General features: G+C 38.3%; 1 non-coding gene across 1 annotated transcript; it reads left to right on the forward strand.

Annotated features, from left to right (window-relative positions):
- The first annotated feature begins 21,406 nt into the window (after positions 1 to 21,406).
- LOC125350928 lies at positions 21,407 to 21,495 on the forward strand. The gene has a single exon (XR_007210837.1). It is a non-coding gene; the product is annotated as a small nucleolar RNA Z195/SNORD33/SNORD32 family (small nucleolar RNA).
- Positions 21,496 to 22,438: the final 943 nt, after the last annotated feature.

Consider the following 22,438-nt stretch of genomic DNA (forward strand, 5'->3'; position numbering starts at 1 on the left):
TTTGATACTTCTGAATTTGTACAGATTTTCTTTGTGCCCTAGGATGTGATCTATTTTGGAGAATGTTCCATGTGCTGCGGAGAAGAATGTGCATTTTGTTGTTGCTGGATGGAATATTCTGTAGATGTCGGTTAAGTCTAGTTGGTCTATGCAGTTGTTTAGTTCTGTGGTTTCTTTATTCAGTTTTAGGCATGTTGATCGGTCCAGAGGTGATAATGGAGTATTAAAGTGTCCAACTATCAATGTGTTTGGGTCTATTTGTGTTTTTAGAGTCATTGATGTTTGTTTGATGAAGTTGGTTGCTCCTGCTTTGGTGTGTAGATATTTAGAATGGTTATATCTTCCTGTAGGAGAGATCACTTTACTAGTATGTAGTAACCTTCTTTGTCTCTTCTTACCTTTTTTAATTTGAAGTCAATTTTGTCTGATACTAGGATTGCAACTCCAGCCTGCTTATGGGGGCCATTTGCTTGATAGATTTGATTCCAGCCTTTCACTTTTAGAAGATGTTTACTTTTGCTGGATAGATGTGTCTCTTGGAGGCAGCAGAAAGATGGATCTTGATTTTTGATCCAACTTATGAGCCTATGTTGTTTGATTGGAGAATTAAGTCCATTAATGTTGAGAGTTAGGATTGAGAGATGATCGTTTGTTCCTTTCATTGTCACTGTCTTGTTAAAAGCTGTGTCTTCCCATTTCTTGATCTGATATTTACTATTTAGGGTTAATTTCTCTGTCTGTATTGGGATCCTGATTATTTTCCCTGTATAGTACATCTTTAAGGATTTTTTGCAAAGCTGGTTTGGTGGAGATATATTGTTTCAGTTTTTTCTTACTATGGAAGACTTTTATTTGATGTTCGGCTATGCATGAGAGTTTGGCTGGGTACAGTATTCTTGGTTGATAGTTATTTTTTATTTATTTATATTTTTTTGCCAGTCCTGGGCCTTGGACTCAGGGCCTGAGCACTGTCCCTGGCTTCTTTTTGCTCAAGGCTAGCACTCTGCCACTTGAGTCATAGCACCACTTCTGGCCATTTTCTGTATATGTGGTGCTGGGGAATAGAACCCAGGGCTTCATGTATACGAGGCAAGCGCTCTTGCCACTAGGCTATATCCCTAGGCCCTTGATAGTTATTTTTATTTAGTGTGTGGTATACCTCATTCCAGGTTCTCCTTGCTTTCATGGTCTCTGTTGAGAAGTCTGGGGTAATTCTGATTGCTTTTCCTTTATATGTCATTGTTTTCTTCTCCCTAACAGCTTTAAGGATTCTTTCCTTGGACTCTACTGATCCTGTTTTGATCACTATGTGTCGGTGGGATGACTTATTCTGGTCTGGTCGGTTTTGGGTTCTAAATGCTTCTTGTATCTGTATAGGCCTTTCCTTCTGGATATTTGGGAAGTTCTCAGCTAATATTCTTTTAAATAGGTTGCCAATCCCATTAACTTCTTTCTCCCAAGTTTTCCTCAATACCTATTATTCTTAAATTGGGCTTCCAGATTGTGTCTTGAATCTCCTGTAGTGATCTGTTTTGTTGATTGGACTGGACTTGTATTGATTTTTGATCTTTCTCCATAGATTCTAGGGAATCTTCAGCTCCTGAGATTCAATTCTCTGCTTCGGTTAGTTGGGACTGTAGGCTAGCTACTTGATTTTGAATCTCTTTTCCTTCTGACTGGTCTTTCCTGATGATTTCCATGTCATTTCTTAGGTCTTGTATGGACTTCTTTACTTCATTAACTTCATTAATTTGGTTTTGAGTGTTGTCTCTCAAATCTTTAAGCTGGGTAGCTATCTTTTCATTTGACTCTTGAAGTTCATTTATCTTTCTATTTGTGGATGCCATGAAATTCTCCATTAATTTTTGCTTTGCCTCCTCATGCTCTAGAATAATTGACTGAAGAGATTAAAACTTTTCATTTATCATGTTTATTAGTAGAGTTTGTAGAGCATTTTTGTGGTTCTCTTCTATGTCTTTGATTGACTGTTCTGCTTCCTGCTTGTTTTGAGTGGGGGATAAGACTTCATTGTTTGCCATCTTTCTTGTGTTTCTTCTGCCCATTTGGATTGGGAATGCCAGTCTACCAGCACCTGTGAGCACCGTTTAAGACCCAAAGCAGACCTTACCAGGCACTGTTATGTAAATCTTAGAAGTTCACAATTAAATACACATACCTTTTATATCTGTGTATAAAATTAGATTTGGTGTTCCTAAAGAATACAATTTCAATATAACAACCAATCCTGAGCCCTGTATTCAGTAGTTACTTATTTACTGTTACAACCCTATGAGCAATTCTTGTTCTTATATTAAGTTCCTTTTGGACTGGCTTTCTCTATGAACCCCTTTGTTTCACTTGAATTAAGCGGGGATACCCTCTTTCCAATAACCGGGCATAAATGGGATCTGGAGGACCTAGTAGTAAGTCAGGAGGGTAAATTAGAGGTAATAAAGAAACTAGAGTAAAATGTATGGGGGGGTGATGATTTTGGTTTACTTTCAGTGACGTGGAAATGTAGAGGAGAGTAGAATCAGTAGAAACAACAAGGTTAAAATGATAGACAGTGGGGAGTTAGCAGTAAAGAGTGGAGATGTTATTCATAGGAAAGTAATTTTTAAAGGAAGAGAATACATAGAGAGAAATGAAGAGAGAATAGTGGAAGACATATGCACATAACTGAGAAAAGTTATTTTAAAAAAGTAAAATAAAAAGGAAAAACAGAAAAAACCAGAAAAAGAAAAAAAGAAAAAAAATGATCAACTACAACAACAACAACAACAAAAAACCCCCAAAATGATAGAACCAACAGGTGAAAATGGGAAACAAAAACAAACCAATGATGTTTCAGAAATGAAAATATAATAAAAAATAAAAATAAAAATGAAAGCTTAAAAATCTTTTAGACAAAAAAAAAGTGTTCCTTGTTTGGATGGACTTTCTACAGTCTCTGGTTTCCTTGTGATGGTCTGCAGTCTATTCCACCACTTGGCTGGTTTGACATGCCTTCGTTTGCAGGGGTGGATCTCTTCTGACCCTCCTCCCCTTTTGGTGCAATCCTGGGTCTCTGTGGTTCCCACAGCTTGCAGGTAAGACTTGGGCATGCTCTGTAGGTGGGGACTTGAGCGGTCTTGGAAGCCGTAGCTCCTCCCATCTGCTGTGGGGCCGGCTGCCTTTAACGCCTGGATTTGAATAGGCTGCGGACTCAGCAGGGCGCGGCGACTCTGGCCTGGTTTACCAGGCTGAGTCACTTGCCTTGGGGAGGTTCCACCCTCCTGGGCAGGGCACCCTCCTGGGCAGAGCTGGGTATGGAATTCAGCTCTGTTTAGGGCTGGGAATTGGGCATCTAAATGGGACCGTTTATCTGTCTCGGGAAGTTTGTTCTTCTGTTTGGCAGTTCCGTGCCGCCGTTAGCTGCTTGCCGCTTTTGCTTTTTATTTTAGAAATTCCGGCAAGCAGGGCGGGCACCTTTAGTCAGGTCAAGGCCCAGGACATGCCTCCCGCCTGGGCAGGAGGCATTCTCCTGGGTGGAGCTGGCTCTCACTAATTGTTCCCTCTTGCCCTTCTCAAAGATGGCCACTTTGTCCTCACTTTCCCCAGGCAGGCTTTAGCTCCAGTCTGGTCTGACGCTTTGCCAGTGTCAAAGATGGCGCTTTGCTCTTGTGGTTGGGGGAGGAGCTGCTCTTTGGGCGCGAGTGAGACTGTCTTTTGTGGGAGTACTCATGCTGTCTCTGCGATTTCAGCCCATCCGTGCTCAGCCTGCGATCTGTATGTATGCTGCCATCTAGAGAATTTCTCCCTGGTCTCCGTTTTGATGCGCGGGGTGTGCAGTGTGGTGCCGGCGCCCACACTAGTGTGGCGTTGAGACTCCACCCGGAGCTCGAATCTGTGATTTCAGACCAGCTAAGTTGATTTTTCCTTCCTGGCCGGAATCCCTGTACTATTAGAACTTATTTCAGCTGCCTATCTAGCAGTAAAAGTTTCTCTGGGGTGGGAAAACTGCGCTGTTGGAGGGAGCTCAGCTAGGGCACTGTTGCTCCTCTGCCATCTTCCATTGTTTGTATTTTTACCTTTGTCTCTCGATTTTGGTATTTCCTTTCCTTTCCCTAGTTCTAATACATGTATATACAGTATACAGGGTACTCAGATGAGATACAGTGATAGTGGGGGTACAACCACAGGAAGGGAATACAAGAGAAACAAATAAAAAAAAAGCTACGGTTTCACATGGCATGTTGAAAGTAATTATAACAATGATATAACACTTGTTTCCATAACATAGAGTTCATTTCACTTAGCATCATCTTTTGTGTTCATAAGGGCCTAGCAATTAGGCTATTGTGATCTTCTGCTATAACTAGCCTAAACCTGTACTAATTATTCCCTATGAGGGAAACCATGGAGTCCATGTTTCTTTGGATTTGGCTCACGTCACTTAGTTTAATTTTTTCCAAGTCCTTCCATTTCCTTACAAATGGAGCAATGTCATTCTTTCTGATAGAGGCATAAAATTCCATTGTGTATATGTACCACATTTTCCTGATCCACTCGTCTACTGAAGAGCATCTGCATTGGTTCCATATTTTAGCTATGGCAAATTGTGCTTCAATGAACATAGTTGTACTGGTGGCTTTAGTGTGGTCTTGTTTGAGGTCTTTTGGGTAGATGCCCAAAAGTGGGGCTTCTGAGTCATAGGGGAGCTCTATGTTTAGCCTTCTGAGGAAACTCCATACAGCTTTCCAGAGTGGTTGAACAAGTTTACATTCCTACCAACAATGAAGTAGGGTTCCCTTTTGGCCACATCCCCTCCAGCATTTGTTATTATTAGTTTTTCTGATAATGGACATTATTACTGGGGTGAGGTAGAATCTCAATGTTGTTTTGATTTGCATTTCTTTTATGGCCAGTTCTAGCTGCACATTTTAAATTACTTTTAATGTTTCCCTCTGTTTATTTTTAGGGACACACTCCAGATCAATTCAGTATGAATCTCTATTGTGGGAATAATATATAGGGATTTCATTTTTGTTCCTGATGTCTCCAATGTACAAGTAGGTCTTAGAAACAATAGGATTAGAGAAAGGTACCAAAATGATCATTCTTTTTAAATTTTTTTTTATTTTTTTCCCTTTCTCAAATGCCAATCTTAGGTTCTAGATGTCACCTAGCTGGGGAAAGACAGTCTTTCAAGTTGAAATTCCTTTGTCAGGGCCATTTCATGCCTAAATTTCTGTCTCCAGAAACTAAAACATGCCTTTTCCTGTTCCTTCCCTCGTCCTCTGACTCTAATACCATGCCCTATCCTCTAATTTTCCAGCTTGTACTTTATGGTTTTATTTTCCTCTTTTTCTTCCTTTTGCTTGACTCCGAATGGAGGTCAAAGTCAAGAGCTGCTGCAAATAAAAGAAAGAGAAACTATGAAATCTGACAGTTTTCAGTGTTTTTTTTTTCTGAATATTTTCTGAAGTGTAGATGCTCTGTGGATTTGTTCCTTCTAAATGAGTCAGTTTAAATGGCAAGGTTAATTAATTAATTTATTTTTAAAAATTTTATTTATTAATTAAATTTTTTGACAAGGTGTTGTGCAAAAGGCGTACATTTACATATTAGGGCAGTGTATACATTTCCTGTGATATCTTATACCCTGTTTTTCTTTCCCTTCTCTAGATCAGGTAGACATATATACATTCTTTAATTTTAGGAGTGATTCTGTCTAATACCAAATCACTTTCTTTCTTTCTAATCTAATGTCTTTAAAAATAAAAATTTAAGCCCGGCACTGGTAGCTCACACTGGTAGCAATCCTAACTATTAAAGAGGCTGAGGTATGAGGATTGCAGTTTGAAGCCAGCTGGGACAGGAAAGTTGGTGAGACTATTATCTCTAATAAACTACTAAGGAAAACCCAGAAGTGGTGCTGTGGCTCAAATGTAGAGTGTTAATGTTGAGCACAAAGAGCCTCAGGGACAGTACCCAGGCCCCAACTGACAGTAAAATGACCCAGGACTGACAGTAAAATGAAATAAAATAAGATAAAATAAAATAAAATAAGGGAAAATGAGGGAGAAGGTAATAAGTTGGACAAGAAATGTACTCATTACCTTACATATGTAACTGTAACCCTTCTTGTACATCACCTTGGGAATAAAAAATTTAAAATAGTTAAAAATATGCTTAACTTTCAATTGCTGTTTAAGATAGGGCATTTGCATATCTGGAAATGAGTTAAGCAGTCTATAGTATTCTTTGGTTTATTGATGAAACCATTAACTTGAATCTCAAATCTCATCTTCCAAAGTCACAAAAATATGAAATTTGCTCTTGAGGCTAATTCCATTATTAAGTGACTGCACTATAAATTCCAAAGCCAAATCCAAAGAATAGTTATAAGTTCTAATTCACATCAAATCCATTGGAGATGAAATCAGAAACATCATTTTCCTTCAGGATAGATTGCAGTTCTCTGCAAAAGCTAATTAAATAGAAGCCTAATGCATTTAAATTCTCAGGAGTTGTAGGTTCGAATAAACAAAGAACTTTCTATATTCACACAAATAGGCAAGTTTGAAAAATTCCTATTAAAGACCAGTAAAATGACAACATACTCAAAGGCAGAAAGAACAATGAAGTCAAAACAGGGAAAAAATTGTTTCAAATGGGTAAGGAAATCTTGATGGTTACAGAAAGTGATAGACTGCAATTTAAAAAACACTATCTGATACCTTTTCTCCTGATATTTTCTCTTAGGAGACTGTGATAGACTGGAGATGTAGAGAACTATGTTTACAAAAGGCTCAGCCTCACTGAAGTGACGATACTAGATATTCTTTTAAATCAAAACCTATGAACAGGTGATTCTTCTCTCAATAAAGGGTGTGGGAAATTTTAACTGGAAATAGCAAAGCATCCTCCCAGGTTTGAAGTTGTTGGTGGATTTTGGCGCAACAGAGAAGGATGACCAGCCCTTCTGAGAAATCATACTACAGAAGAGGAAAGAAAGGAGAGGTTTGTGGAACCCAGTTTGGAAGGGTTCTATTTCAGGCTGAAAGCCTTGGGACATGATAAAGTGTCAAAGAGTGGATGGAAGCTCCATGCATGTGGACAGAAAGGACACAGAGAGCCTTTCACAGACAATTCTTGGTCAGAAAAAGTAATATACCCAGAGCAGACAGAAGTGCTGGCCTTCACAGGGCTGTGCAGGCAGGAATGAGTGTTGTCTCAACAATGTCTTTGTAGGCTGATGATCAGATAGGTTGATGCACCACATATCTATGCAATCACACAAACTGAGGACAAAGTGTGTTTTCCTTAATCCTCTCAAAGTATATAAACACCCTGGATTTGGAGCCCCAGGAAAACAAGAATTGAGAACTTAAACTAGCTAATATTCAGATTTATAAGCTATGACATGGTGTATGGAATAGAAACTGGATTTTGAGGGTATGAAAAATTGTGATCATGTATGTATAACTTCGTGGGATTAAGTCCATAGAACATAAGAAAACAGCAAAGAAATATGAAAAAATATGAGGCCTTATTACTATTCATATTCACCCTATCAGAGTCGAGGAGGATCCTGTCTCACAGTGGTGAGGCATCCTTCATTGTTTTAAGAGCTTTGTAAAATATATTTTTCTCATTTTCAAATATTTGGTCTTACTGCTTACGTTAGCACAGCATGAACCAGCTTGGGTGGAAGATAGAAAAGGATATAACTATTTTCCCCTAGGGAACAGTGACAATTTATAATATTTTTGAAAAATTTGCACATATAACTTGACAAACTTATATATGTGATCGAAGTTGAAAATGAACACGGAAAAAATGGATCTCAGTCAGACATTTAAAGGCAATAAATGAAGAATGAGTGCCTATTTGAGAAATCACTTTAATTTTAAAAGTTAATGGTTATAACTTATATTAGTATTGAAATTTTGTAGTTATACTCTCAGAGGCTTAAAATGGATTTATTTAATTATAATTTATTGAGTAATCCTTGGGTTGTTAAGTTTTTATTTATTGTATGAGAATGAACTTAATTTCCACCAAAATCTCAGCAAGCTCACTCTGAAAATCCTGAGATATGAAATTCTCCTCAACCTGCATGCTTGATAACTTCAATGTATCAAAAGGCAAATTTGATAAAAGGAAAAAAATCTCATGTGATTTACAGAGACATACAATTTTATGGAATCTTTTGCTTCACTGAATCTTTCCCCAAGCCAGAAACTCTTTGAAGAAGATTAAGTTTCATATAGGTATTGACTGTAAATGGCCTTGACAAAACTGTAATACCTAACTCTGAAGCCTTGGTGTACTGAGACTCTTGAGGCCTGGGGATGACTGGTCTGCTTATGTGGATCAAAAGAGTTCTGTGGCTCTTCCTCTGAGGTATCTATTACTTTTCTGGATGTGTTCAGATGTAAAAAAAATACTGCTAAATTTTGAATTGATACGTGATAATTGTACATGTTTATGGCATACAGTGGTAAGTTGGTATATACATTTAAGGTACAGTGATCAGAATAATTAGCATTTCTACCATCTTACATTGGTCATTGTACTGGAAATATTCAAAAGGCTCTCTTGTAGCTGTTATGAAATAAATCTGCATTGTAAACCATATCACTGTTCTGTGCTACAGAACTCTAAAGTTTTTCTCCCTTTTTTGGTATCTCTCATTCAGCCCTTGTTACTGCTCTCCTCAACCCTCCTTTTAGTCTTTGTTGACCACTATGCTAGTCTCTGTTTCTGTGAGATTAATTAATTATAATTTATTTATTTATTTATTGCCAGTCCTGGGGCTTGGACTCAGGGCCGGAACACTGTCCCTAGCTTTTTTTTGCTCAAGGCTAGCACTCTGCCACTTGAGCCACAGCGCCACTTCTGGCCATTTTCTATATATGTGGTGATGAGGAATCGAACCCAGGGCTTCATGTATACAAGGCAAGCACTCTTGCCACTGGGCTATATTCCCAGCCCCGAGATTAACCTTTTTATCTTCCACATGTGATACTCAAGCTTTTAAAGTTTATCCATCAGTAATATTTCCCCTCAGTTTTTGGAATCATCATAAGTGTTGTGAACTTTCTGTTTAGCCAAAGACTCAATAATACAAATCAGTTATTAACTATTCTTATCCTTTCAAACAAATGGACATTTTTGCAAGACATAAGTAAATATAATGGTAAAACTAAAAATATCAAACTAATTTAATATTTATTTTATTATGGTCAAATAAATCAATGAGCACTTTATTATTGACTGACACTGGACCAAGACTGAAGTTTGGGAGTCTCTGCCATGGATTATGCTATCTTGTTCTGTTCAGTTTCAGGGGTGTTCTCAATTCTAACATAGTGTCAGGACACAGATTGCCATTCTTTGAGGTTTCTCTCCTATAGCATTCATTTATTTAATAAACACAAGCCAAGCCTGTGCTGTGTGCCAGGGACATAGAGATAAAAGTCCCTGCTCTTAAAATTCACAGTCTGTAAACACATAATTTTTCAACTGAATCCTGTTGTCAGTGGCTCATGTTACTGGAAATAGCCATGTATATCAAAAACACGTAACAGAGAAAAGCAAAGCAAGCCATCTTTCCAAGCTGTAAACTTATTGCCACTCTGTTGAGAAAATCATACAACTCTATGGAGAAAACCATCCAGCATTATAAAATGTTTATTTTATGGAGTGCAGAATTATTCTACAGAAGATTTTGGTCCTCTTTTCCTATTGCTTTCAATTGCCACTTATTTTTCACCTTCCTGTCAAACTTTCACTGGCTCTGTCTCCAATTTGAACCAATAATATATTTGGGAGGATTTCTCTCTACGTTTGTTTCTGTTTTAGCTCTCCACTTGGTTGCATTTATTTTTGATTTTGTAGTAATTTTTTCACAAAGAATAAAATCCAAACACAACAACACAGTGTCCAGGATCTTAAAACATTGAGCAGACAGTACGGCAGAAATAAGAAAGCAAACAAGATGGACTTGAAATACTGCAGTTCTTTTGCTACTAAAAGTGAAGCTTAGTAAAGTTCTAGGAAGGCAACATGAAATTGAAGGAAACAAAAACAAACATGCCTTGGTGTGTGACCTTTCCACCATGATGCCTATTCTTTCAAAACAGGTAGAAGACTATGAGAGCATGAAAGGTTCATAAAGGAATCCAGAGGGAGTGTGGTGGGTCCTGGAATCAACTGAAGCCTGGAACAAGTTATGTTGAATATTGAATGAAAATTGACTTGATGATGAAAGTGATAAAGAAATACCCAGAGGAGAGAAAAGTTGATGAAAAGTCATGGTGACACAGGGGAGGGCATTGCTACAACTCAAATGAAGAATAATCTAAAATAGTGTTAGGTTCTTCCCTAAGGAGACTATCAAAACCGGACAAACTGAATAGGCCCCATGAAAATTTCAGGTGTTTTTAAACCATTAGCAAAAGGATAAATTTTTCTGGGGTTATTTACAATACATTATGTCAGATGGATAAAACTGCAATTTTATTTCAATATACTCATCTTAGGGCTCTGAAATCCATACATATTCAAGGCAAAACAGTAAGGGAATTGATAGTGTTTTTGTATATGTGTATATAAGCTACCACTGGGGCTTGACCTCAGGGTCTACATGCCATTTCATAGCTTTTTTTTTTTTTTGATTTTTAAAAAATTGTCAAACTGATATACAGAGCAGTTACAGATTCATACTTTAGGCATTGGATACATTTCTGTATTGGATATAGTTTTGCAAGTATTGCTTTTGTAATCGTTTGTCTTTTTTACCCTGTGTCTCTCGATTTTGGTATTCCCTTAGAGTTTCCTAGTTCTAATACCTGTATACACGGTTTCCAATGTACTCAGATAAGATACAGAGATAGTGAAGGTATAACCACAGGAAGGGCATACAAGAGGATCATCAATAATAGAAGCTATGGTTTCACATCGCATGTTGAAAGTAATTACAACAGTGATATAACAGTCGTTTCCATAACATGGAGTTCATTTCACTTTGCATCATCTTATGTGTTCATAAGGGTATAGCTATTGGGCTCTTGTGATCCTTTGCTGTGACTAGCTTAAACCTGTGCTAATTATTCCCTTTGAGGGAGACCATAGAGTCCATATTTATTTGGGTATGGCTCACTTCAATTAGTAGAGTTTTTTCCAAGTCCTTCCATTTCTGTATGAATGGGGCAATGTAATTCTTTCTGATGGAGGCATAGAATTCCATGGTGTATATGTACAACATTTTCCTGATCCACTCGTTTATTGAGGGGCATCTAGGTTAGTTCCATGTTTCTGCAATGACAAGTTGTGTTGCGATGAACATAGTTGTGCTGGTGGCTTCAGTGTGGTCTTGATTGTAGTCTTTTGGGTAGATGCCCAAAAGTGGGGCTGCTGGGTGTTAGGGGAGCTCTATGTTTAGCCTTCTGAGGAATCTCCATACGGCTTTCCAGAGTGGTTGAACCAGTTTACATTCCCACCAACAATGAAGTAGGGTTCCCTTTTGGCCACATCCCCTCCAACAATTGTTATTGTTAGTTTTCTTGATATAGGACATTCTTACTGGGGTGAGATGGAATCTCAATGTTGTTTTGATTTGCATTTCTTTTATGGCCAGTGATGTAGAGCACTTTTTCATATGTCTCTTGGCCATTCTCATTTCCTCATCAGAGAAGTCTCTTTTTTTAGCGCACTTTTTGATGGGGCTATTGGTTCTTTGGGGTTTTGTTTGGAGGAATTAAAATTTTTTAGTTCTGCTTATATTTTAGGTATGAGGCCTTTGTCAGTTGTATGGCTGGTAAAGATCTTCTACCAATCTGTGGGCTTTCTGTTTATCTTGCAAGCTATGTCCTTTGCCCTGCAGAAGCTCTGCAGTTGGATGCAGTCTCATTTGTCCATCCTTTCTTTGATTTGTTGCATTTCTGAGTCTTTGTTAAGGAAGTTCCGTCCTGTCCCAAGGAGCCCAAGTGTTTCTTCTACTCCTTCCTTTAGTGTTTTCAGGAGATCTGTTTTAATTTCGAGGTCTTTGATCCATTTGGAATTGATTTTGGTGCAGGGTGATATATAAGGATCTAGTTTTAGTTTGTTGCAGGTGTTGAACCAGTTTTGCCAGCACCATTTGTTAAAGAGGCTGTCTTTCTTCCATCCTTTTTTTTTTTCTCCAATTTTTATTATCAAACTGATGTACAGAGAGGTTACAGTTTCATATGTTAGGCATTGGATACATTTCTTGTACTGTTTGTTGCCTTGTCCCTCATACCCCCCTCCCTCCTCCACCTTTCCCTTCCCCCCCCCCCCGGAGGTGTTCAGTTCACTTACACCAAACAGTTTTGCAAGTATTGCTTTTGTAGTTGTTTTTCTTATTTTACCCTGTGTCTCTCAAATTGGGTATTCCCTTTCAATTTCCTACTTCCAATACCAGTATACACGGTTTCCAATATACACAGATAAGATTACAGAGATAGTGTAGGTACAACCACAGGAAGGTGATACAAGAACATCATCAATAATAGAAGCTACAGATACAGATGGGATGTTGAAAGTAGTTACAACTGTGATATAACAATCGTTTCCATAACATGGAGTTCCTTTCACTTAGCATCATCTTATGTGTTCATAAGGGTATAGCTATTGGGCCTTGTGATGCTCTGCTATGACTTGCCTAAACATGTACTAATTATTCCCAATAAGGGAGACAATAGAGTCCATGTTTCTTTGGGTCTGGCTCACTTCACTTAGTATAATTTTTTCCAAGTCCTTCCATTTCCTTACAAATGGGGCAATGTCATTCTTTCTGATAGAGGCATAAAGTTCCATTGTGTATATGTACCACATTTTCCTGATCCATTCATCTACTGAGGGGCATCTGGGTTGGTTCCAGTTCTCGCTATGACAAATTGTGCTGCGATGAACATTGTTGTGCTGGTGGTATTACTGTTGTTTGTGGTCTTTTGGATAGATACCCAAAAGTGGGGCTGCTGGGTCATAGGGGAGTTCTATATTTAGCCTTCTGAGGAATCTCCATACTGCTTGCCAGAGTGGCTGAACCAGTTTACATTCCCACCAACAATGAAGTAGGGTTCTCTTTTGGCCACATCCCCTCTAACAATTGTTATTGTTAGTTTTCTTGATATATGACATTCTTACTGGGGTGAGATGGAATCTCAATGTTGTTTTGATTTGCATTTCTTTTATGGCCAGTGATGTAGAGCAGTTTTTCATATTTCTCTTGGCCATTCTCATTTCCTCATCAGAGAAGTCTCTTTGTAAGTCTTTATCCCACTTGATGAGGGGGCTATTGGTTCTTTGCGGTTTTGTTTTGGAAGAAGGTAATTTTTTTAGTTCTGCATATATTTTAGATATGAGGCCTTTGTCTGTTGAATGTCCGGTAAAGATCTTCTTCCAGTCTGTGGGCTTTCTGTTTATCTTGCGAGCTATGTCCTTTGCCGTGCAGAAGCTCTGCAGTTGGATGCAGTCCCATTTGTCCAACCTTTCTTTGATTTGTAGCCTTTCTGGGTCATTGTTAAGGAAGTTTCGTCCTGTGCCAAGGAGCCCAAGTGTTTTTCCTACTCCTTCCTTTAGTGTTTTCAGGGTGTCTGTTTTGATTTCAAGGTCTTTAATGCATTTGGAATTGATTTTGGTGCAGGGTGATAAATAAGGATCTAGATTTAGTTTGTTGCATGTGTTGAGCCAGTTTTGCCAGCACCACTTGTTAAAGAGGCTTTCTTCCATACTATTGTTTAGCTCCTTTATCAAAGATTAAGTAGGCGTAGTTCTGTGGGTTCATTTCTGGGTCTTCAATTCTGTTCCATTGGTCTTCAGGCCTGTTCTTGTGTCAATACCAAGCTGTTTTTATTACTATAGCTTTATAATACAGCTTGAAGTTGGCATTGTAATTCCTCCAGCACTGTTCTTTCAGCTTAGGATTGTTTTTGCTATTCTGGGTCTTTTATTGTTCCATATACATTTCTGGATTGCTTCCTCTATTTCATTAAAAATTGTTTTGGGATATTAATGGGTATTGCATTGAATTTGTAGATGCCTTTGGCAATATTGCCATTTTGATTATATTAATCCTCCGAATCCAGGAGCAGGGGAGGTTTTTCCATTTCCTTAGTTCTGCCTTAATTTCATTTTTCATGTTTTTAAAGTTCTCATCATAGAGTTCTTTCACTTCTTTCGTTAAGGTTATTCCAAGGTATTTTATGTTTTTTGAGGCTATTGCAAAAGGGGTTGCTTTCCTGATTTCGACCTCGGAATTTGGATCCTTAGCTTATGGAAATGCCATTGATTTTTGAGGGTTTATTTTATATTCTGCAACTTTCCCAAAGTTTTGGATCAGCTCTAGTAGCGTGCGAGTAGAGTCAATAGGGTTCTTTAGATATCGGATCATGTCATCTGTGAAGAGAGAAAGTTTAACTTCATCATTTTCTATTTGTATCTCCTTTATATTTTCTTCTTGCCTAATTGCTTTGGCTAGGAATTCTAGTACTATGTTGAAGAGAAAGGGAGAGAGCGGACATCCCTGTCTTGCTCTTGATTTTTACAGGGAATGGCTTTAGTTTTTCACCATTTAGAATTATACTTGCTGTTGGTTTCTCATAGATTTCCTTGATTATATTCAGGAATGTTTCCTGGAATCCCAGTTTTTCCAGGGCTTTTAGCATGAATGGGTGCTGGATGTTATCGAATGCCTTTTCAGCATCCAGAGATATAACCATGTGGTTCTTTACCTTGCCCCGGTTGATGTGGTTGATTACATTAATTGACGTGTGTATATTTAACTAACTTTGCATCCCTGGGATGAATAGAGTTTGATCATGGTGTATGATTTTTTTGATGACCTGTTGAAGTCGATTGGCCAGAATTTTGTTGATAATTTTTGCATCTATGTTCATCAAGGTAATTAGTCTATTGTTTTCTTTCTGTGATGAGTCCTTGTCTGGTTTTGGGATGAGGCATATACTGGCCTCATAGAATGTGTCTGGTAGTGAATTTTCTCTTTCAATTTCCTTGAAAAGTTTGAGAAATATTGGTGTGAGTTCTTTTTTGAAGGCCTTGTAGAATTCTGCTGAGAATCCGTCTGGACCTGGGCTTTTCTTGGATGGGAGATCATTTATTGCCATTTCTATTTCAATGCGGGATATGGGTCTGTTCAGAAGGTTTAAATCTTCGTGGTTGAGTTTGGGAATATCAATTTTTTTCTAGGAAATCATCCATTTCTTCCAGGTTCTCGAATTTGTTGGCATAAAGGTTTACTAAATAGTCCCTTATTGTGTTTTGAATTTTGGTTGTTTCTGTGGTGATGTTATCTGTTTCATCTCTGATCTTGTTTATCTAGGTTTGCTGCTTTTGTTTTTTGGTCAGGTTTGCTAGGAGTCTGTCTATCTTGTTAATTTTTTCAAAGAACCAACTCTTTGTTTTGTTGATTCTTGCGATGGATTTTTTTTTGGTCTCTATTGCATTTACTTCTGATTTGATTTTAATTGTTTGCTTCCATCTATTGACTTGGGGTTTGGCTTGTTGTTCTCTTTTGAGGAGATTAAGGAGTTTCCTTAAGTTGTTGAGTTGCTGTTTCTCCAGTTTGTTGATGTAGTTACTCAGAGATATAAATTTCCCTTTGAGAACTGCCTTTGCTATGTCCCAAAGGAGCTGGTACTTTGTGTCCTCATCTTGGTTGAATTCCATAAATATTTGAATTTCTGTTCTAATTTCTTTAATTACCCACTGATGGTTCAGCAGTGTGTTGTTTAGTCTCCATGTATTGTAGGATCTTTTACAGTGGCTGTTTGAGTTGAGCTCTAATTTTATTCCATTGTGGTCTGAGAGAATGCAGGGAATGGTTTTGGTACTTCTGAATTTGTACAGATTTTCTTTGTGCCCTAAGATGTGATCTATTTTGGAGAATGTTCCATGCTGCTGAAAAGAATGTGTATTCTGTGGTTGCTGGATGGAATATTCTGTTGATGTCGGTTAAGTCTAGTTGGTCTATGCAGTTGTTTAGTTCTGTGGTTTCTTTATTCAGTTTTAGGCATGTTGATCTGTCCAGAGGTGATAGTGGAATGTTAAAGTCCCCAACTATCAATGTGTTTGGGTCTATTTGTGCTTTTAGAGTCATTGGTGTTTGTTTGTGAAGTTGGTTTCTCCTGTATTTGGTGTGTAAATATTAAGGTTGGTTATATCCTCCTGAAGGAGAGATCCCTTTATTAGAATGTAGTAACCTTCTTTGTTTCTTCTTACCGTTTTTAATTTGAAGTCAATTTTATCTGACACTAGGAATGAAATGCCAGCCTGCTTATGGGGGCCATTTGCTTGATAGATTTGATTCCAGCCTTTCACTTTTAGAAGATGTTTACTTTTGCTGGATAGATGTGTCTCTTCGAGACAGCAGAAAGATTGATCTTGATTTTTGATTCAACTTATGAGCCTATGTTGTTTGATTGGGGAATTAAATCCATTAATGTTGAGAATTAGGATTGAGAGATGATCGTTTGTTCCTTTCATTATATCTATCTTGTTAGAAGCTGTGACTTCCCATTTCTTGATCTATTATTCTGGTTTTTTATTTAGGGTTCATCTCTCTGTCTGTATTGGGATCTTGATTATTTTCCCTGTGTAGCATATCTTTGAGGATTTTCTGTAAACCTCATTTGGTGGAGATATATTGTTTCAGTTTTTCCTTACTGTTGAAGACTTTTATTTGACCTTCGGCTATGAATGAGAGTTTATCTGGGTACAGTATTCTTGGTTGATAGTTATTTTTATTTAGTGTGTGGTATATCTCATTCCAGGCTCTCCTTGCTTTCATGGTCTCTGCTGAGAAGTCCAGATAATTCTGATTGCGTTTCCTTCATATGTGATTATTTTCTTCTCCCTAACAGCTTTAAGGATTCTTACCTTGGACTCCATTGATCCTGTTTTGATCACAATGTGTTGGTGGGATGTCCTATTCTTGTCTGGTCTGTTTGGGGTTAAATGCTTCTTGTATCTGTATAGGCCTATCCTTCTGGATATTTGGGAAGTTCTCAGCTAATATTCTGTTAAATAGGTTGCTTATTCCATTGACTTCTTTCTCTAGGTTGTCTTTGACACCTATTAGACTTAAATTGGACTTCCTGATTGTATCTAGGAGCTCCTGGAGTGATCTGTTTTGTTGATTGGATTGGTTTTGTGTTGTTGTTTTATATTTCCCCATAGAGTCTAGGGAATCTTCAGCTCCTGAGATTCAATCCTCTGCTTCATTTAGTCAGGACTGTAGGCTAGCTACTTGATTTCGAATCTCTATTCCTTCTGACTGGACTTTCCTGATTATTTTCATGTCCTTGTTATACTTATCTCTTAGGTTCTGCATGGACTTCTTTACTTCACTATCTTCATTAATTTGGTTTTGAGTGCTGTCTCTCAAATCTTTTAGCTGGGTCACTATCTTTTCATTTGACTCTTGAAGTTCAATTAGCTTTCTATTTGTAGAGGACATGAAATTCTCCATTAATTTTTGCTTTGCCTCCTCATGCTCTAGAATAGTTGACTGAAGAGATTCAAACTTTTCATTCATCATTTTTATCAGTAGACTTTGTAGTGCATTTTGAGGGTTCTCTTCTATGTCTTTGATTGACTGCTGTGCTTCCTGCTTGTTTTGAGTGGGAGATGAGACTTCATTGTTTGCCATCTTTCTTGTGTTTCTTCTGCCCATTTGGATTGGGCATGCCAATCTACAAGCACTTGTGAGCACTGTTTAAGACCCATAGCGGCCCTTACCAAGCACTGTTGTGTAAATCTTAGAAGTTCATAATTATATACAGATAACTTGTATAACTGTGCATAAAATTAAATTTGGTGTTCTGAAAGAATACAGTTTTGATATAAAAACCAATACTGAGCCCTGTATTCATTAGTTACTTATTTACTGTTACAACCCTATGAGCAATTTTTGTTCTTATATTAAGTTCTTTTTTGACTGGCTGGCTTTGAACCTCTTCGATTCACTCTGATTGAGCAGGGTTACCCTCTATCCAGTAACCAGGGTTCAATGGAATTTTGAGGTCCTGGAAGTAAGTCAGGAGGGAATGTTAGAGGTAGTTAGGAGAATAGAATAAAATGTATGGGGGTGGGGGGGATGATTTTGTTTTGTTTCAGTTACGTGAAAATGTGGAGAAGAGTAGAATCAGTAGAAAGAACAAGGTTAAAATGAATGATAATGGAGTGTTAGCAGAAAAGAGTGGAGGTGTTATTCATAGGAAAGTAAATTTTTAAAGAAAGAGAATGTGAAGAGAGAGATAAAAATTAGTGGAAGACAAATGTGCAAAACAGAGAAAACTTATTTAAAAAAAAGAAAAAAACCAGAAAAATGAACAACCAAAAAAAAAAAAACTTGATAAAACAAACAGGTAAAAATGTAAAACAAAAAACCAATTGTGTTTCAGAAAAGAAAAAAAAAAAACTACGGTTAAAAAAATGTTTTGAAAAAAAAATTCAGTCTTCCTTGTTTGGGTGGGCTTTCTACAGTCTCTGGTTTCCTTGGGATGGTCTGCTTGGCTGGTTTGACTTGCTTTCAGTTTCCAGCGGGTGGATCTTCTCTGACCTTCCTCCCCTGTTAGTGAAATCCTGGGGCTCTGTGGTTCACACAGCTTGCAGGTAGGCCTTGGGTATCCACTGTAGATGGGGATGTGAACAGTCTTGGGAACTGTAGCTCCAGTCGTCTGCTGTGGGGCCACTGCCTTTACTGCCTGGCTTTGAATAGGCTGTGGACTCAGCAGTGTGGGGCGCCTCTGGCCTGTTTTACCCGTCTGAGTGTCGCTGGCCTGGGGAGGTTCCTCTCTCCTGGGTGAGGCGGACTCCTGGGAGGAGCTAGCTATGGAATTCAGCTCCGTTTTGGGCTGGGAATTGGGCTTCCTCTGTGACGGGATAGTTTATCTGTCTCGGGAACTGTTTGTTCTCCTGTCTGGTTGTTCCTTGCCTCTGGTAGCTGCTCGCCACTTTCAGTGGGCAGGGTGGGGCACCTTTGGCTGAGTTGCAGCCCAGGATGAGCCTCTTTTGGTTTTAATTTAGAAATTCAGGTGGGCAGGGTGGGGCACCTCCTGCAGAGTTCACAGGAGTGTGTGAGCCGCAGCCCAGGACGAGCCTCCTGCCTGGGCAGGGGGCATTCTCCTGGACGGAGCTGGCTCTCACTGTTCAGTCCCTCTTGCCCTTTTCAAAGATGGCTCCTTTGTCTTCGCTTTCCCCAGGCAGGCTTTAGTTCCAGTCCGGTCTGACCCTATGCCAGTGTCAAAGATGGCGCTTTGCTCTGGCAGTGGGGGAAGGGCTACCTTCAAGGAGCTGCTCTGTGGTCGCGAGTGAGAATGTCTTTCGTGGGGTACTGACGCTTTCTCTGCGATTTTGGCCCATCTGTGCTGAGCCTGTGATCTGTGTCTGTCTGCCGCTGTCTGGAGGATTTCTCCCTGGTTGCTGCTGTGTGCTTTAGGTGAACAGAGTGTGCGGCAGCACTGGTGCTGGCATTGGCATGGAGGTGGGTCGCTGCCTGGAGTTCAAATCTGTGTTTTCAGGCCAGCAAAATCCATTTTTCCTTTCTGGCCAGAATCCCTGTAATGTTATAACTTACTTGGGCTGTCTTTCCAGGAGTAAAAGTTTCCCTGTAGTGGGAAAACTGCAATGTCGAAGGGAGCTCAGCCAGGGTCTGCTGCACTTCTGCAGTCTTCCTGGAAGTCCCCTCTTAGCTTTTTTATTCAAAGCTGGCACTCTGCCAGTGATCCTTAGATCCTCAGATCTCAGCCTCCTACATAGCTAGGATTGTACTGTGAGCCAATGGCACCTTGAAAGGCTCATTAAAAAAAATCAGTGTGATTTAGAACCTCTTCCCTGCCTATCCTATTGAAACATCTTAATCATCTGTTATTAGATATTATCTGAATTTTATTTTTAAGGAGACATGCAACTATGGTCCTGTGGTTTGAAGTTATGAATCATAGTTGTTTTTTAATTTTAAGGTTGTTCACAAGTAGCAACAGTTATTTAAGACATCTTTGATGACTAGTATGGGGACAGGGGCAAGAAACCCCTTTGACTGAACCAGGCATATATGAAGCACCTGGTAAATCTTCCATGAGTAAAAAGGGAAAACACCATGAAATACTTAAAAATTAATATAACTTGTCTTCTAAAACTATTATAGGGTAAATTTTCTAGAATGTAAATAAGTGGTTTTTTTTCTTACCAAGGGTTATTTTATACACAGAACATGAAATTTTCTCACTAGTAGCAACAAATCAAAAATTGACTCAGTCATAGCATGCTTAGGAAGGATGGAAAAAACTTATGGTTAATATTTGAAATTTTTTTTAACTTGTAACTTCTCTAATTGGTTGTCTTTCACCCCCATAAGTTTTCTACTGTATTCTCTCTATTCTTGGACTGAGCAAATAATTATTTTTGTCATTTTAAATTATAATACAAGGGAAAGGTTTTTGTTCTTTTCCCTGAGTATAATTCTGTCTTCTGGGATAATGATAATGATTGACAGCATGCTTGAAATAAAGACTGTTCAGTTAGTGTTCTGAGCAACTTTCAAGACATAGAAAATTTTCTCTTACTATGTCTTAAATTTTTATTGCATACTTGGCAATGTCATGACATAATTAAACTAATTATATAACTTCAATAACTACTTTAATGCACAGATGTCAAAAATTAACCAATATTAGTTCAAATATAAAATTAAAGTGATCAGTTATGTCTTAAGATGATTGATTTCAACAGGAATTTGAAATTTTTATTGTATTGTATTCTTGCAATTAATTTATAGTCTTAATAACTTATATAAGTCTTTCATGTATAATTTTGGTCATGTATACTTTAGTATACATTTAGTATATGAAAAACATTTAAAATAAAATCGACATTTTAGTAAGGCTGTGTAATTGATTGTTATAGAATATCTACTTTATGAAAGTGATTGACTTAATCTAGTAAAGTATTGGTAGGCTGATATATTTCAGAATGAAAAAAGGAATTTCAACCTCACTCATGACATTATGAGAGCTTAGTTTTCTGCAGTTTTAAAATCATTTATCAGTGCTCTGACTCTTTAATGGTATAGACATCACCTTTTCAATTTATTGCTGACCTAAGTTTTGTCTTCAAAAATAAATTTAACTAAATACTGCATCTTGTCGAGCAAACTAAACCTTCAATGAATTAACTTTTTATTTTGTTAATCTCAGTGTGCATCTGACTCCAGTCCCTTGCCTGATTCTGAAACTGTTAACAAACTTGCCCATTGTGTTCCATCCTCCTGTGCAACTAATGTGATCATAATTACTCCTATTATTTTCTTTTCACAAACCCCTATTTGCAATCATGAAAGGTGAGATAATTTCTGCATCTAATAAGAGACCCAATACAGCCAGTGATGAGAATGTCTCCCACTCTTGTTCGAGTTTTCCAACCATGAGACTAATCCACATGCACCGCTACCCTGCCAGAGAGCAGCCTCATGAGCTGTGCTGAGAGGCTTTCTGCCCACAAGCATGCTGCCCCACAAGACTAAGCGAGGCCAGGCTGCCCTGGACCACCTCAAAGGGTCTGAAATCTCACCACCCTTACTCTCCAGCTATTATTTGTTTTATTTTTATTTTTGTTGATATGGTTAAATTCAGGGCATTGTATTTGCTAGGTAAGTACCCTACCATTTGACCTCCTGTCCCAGCCCTTTGAACTTTTTGTTATTTTTTGAATAGGGTCTTGCTTTTTCCCCTAAACCAGACTGGATATTGATTTTCCTATTTAAATTCCATGTAGCTGGGATGACTTGCCTGACTTATAAATTGAAATGGTATCTTATTAATTTTGTTTTTGCCTAGGCTGGTCTTGGACTGAAGAGATCCATCTGACCTCTGCTTCCAAAGTTGCTATGAATCTCTATTTAATTTTTAAAATAGTCCAGCCCTTCTTATATGGATTGCTTTGTTTTTAATTTTTGGTGGTACTGGGGCTTGAACTCAAGGCCTTCTCCTTGCTAGGTGATACTGCTGAGCCTTGCCTTTAGCTCTATTTTTCACTGGTTATCTTTAGGGTAGTCTTTTTACTAGGTATACTGCTGAGCCAAGGACCCCCTAATTTTGAACTTCTTAACATAGAGACTGAGTCTTAGGGCCTTTCTTGCCTAGGCCTGTCTATAATCATGATCCTTCTGTTCTTAGCTTGGGATGACAGGTGTATGGCAATTTGCTCAGCTAAAAGATGAGATGAGGTTTTGCATACTTTTCTTTCTGGGTTAACCTTGAACCACAACCTTTCCATTCTCAGTCTCCTAAGGAGCTAGGATTATAGATCATAGTCACTAATTGGTGGCTTGGAAACAGTTACCTTACTAAAGTACATGCCCAATTTTTCTCACTCTAACCACTTTCTATCCTAACTCAATTACTCTATT

This window comes from Perognathus longimembris, chromosome 4 (genome assembly GCF_023159225.1).
Source record: "Perognathus longimembris pacificus isolate PPM17 chromosome 4, ASM2315922v1, whole genome shotgun sequence".
Lineage (NCBI taxonomy): Eukaryota > Metazoa > Chordata > Mammalia > Rodentia > Heteromyidae > Perognathus > Perognathus longimembris.